The following is a 1406-nucleotide window of genomic DNA, read 5'->3' on the forward strand; positions in this document are numbered from 1 at the left end:
ACAAAGAATCAATGAGACAAAAAGTTGGTTCAAGAAAATCAACAAAATAAACAAACCTTTATCCAAACTAACCAAAAGGCAGAGAGTGAATATCCAAATTAAGAAAATCAGAAATGAAAAGGGGGACATAACAAGAGACATGGAGGAAATACAGAGAATCATCAGATTATACTTCAAAAACCTGTACTAAAGAAAATTGGAAAACTTAAAAGAAATGGAAAATTTTCTGAATAAGTATCATATACCAAAATTAAATCAAGACCAGATAAGCAAATTAAATAGACCTATAACCACTAAGGAAATAAAAACAGTTCTCAAAAGTCTCCCAACAAAAAAAGCCCAGGGCCAGATGGTTTCATGGCAGAATTCTACCAGATTTTCAAAGAAGAGCTAATACCAATACTCCTCAAATTGTTCCAAACAATTGAAACAAAAGGAACATTGCAAACTCTTTTTACGAGGCTACAATTACCCTGATACCCAAACCACACAAAGGCACAACTAAGAAAGAGAATTATAGATCATTCTCCATCATGAACATTGAGGCAAAAATACCCAATAAAATACTGGCAAACCAAATACAAGACCACATCAGAAAAATTATCCACCACAATCAAGTAGGCTTCATCCCAGAGATGCAGGGACAGTTCAACATATGAAAATCTGTCAACATAATCTACCATATAAACAAATTGAAAGGAAAAAAACCATGATCATATATCTCATTAGATACTGGAAAAACCTTTGACAAAATATAACATCCCTTCATGATAAAGGTCTCGGAAAGAGTAGGAATCCAAGAAACATACCTAGGTGCTCTACTGGACCCCGCCCTGCCTGCCACGTTCTTCCTTTTGTCCCCGGCTCATTGGGCTACCAGCCGTCCCTGTTTAGGTGCTGAGGAGCTCCATCTGGATGGGTGAGTGTGTGCTATCCAGGGGCTGATTGTCCCGGAAGAGAGCACAACCCCCCTTTCCCCCAGCTCCTTCTGCAGGGCTGTCTTTCTTACACACGACCCCGCCACCCACAAGCCTGCATGATCTGCAAGGTCCTTTGCTCAGGAACAGTTTTCTGCTCCTACACTAAGGCTACCCACCCAGAGAGGTGAGTGCCTGCCTACTGGGCAGGCCTCAAGAACCCCCAAAGGGTGCGGGGGCACCTTCAGCTTGCCCGGCAGGGTGTCCTGTGTTCTACTCTACCCCGCCCTGCCCCCCAAGTTCGCCCGTTTGTCCAGCGGGTCATTGGACTACCAGACATCCATGTTTCGGTGCTGAGGAGTTTCATCTGGACAGGAACAGTTCCTGCTTCTACACTGAGGAGATACACCCAGAGAGTCAGTCACAGCAAAGTCTGGACCAAGACACCAGGCCTCTCCTGGCTCCATTTGAAGGAAGAGATGGGAAGGC

Source organism: Microtus ochrogaster, chromosome 2 (assembly GCF_000317375.1).
Source record: "Microtus ochrogaster isolate Prairie Vole_2 chromosome 2, MicOch1.0, whole genome shotgun sequence".
Taxonomy (NCBI): Eukaryota; Metazoa; Chordata; class Mammalia; order Rodentia; family Cricetidae; genus Microtus; species Microtus ochrogaster.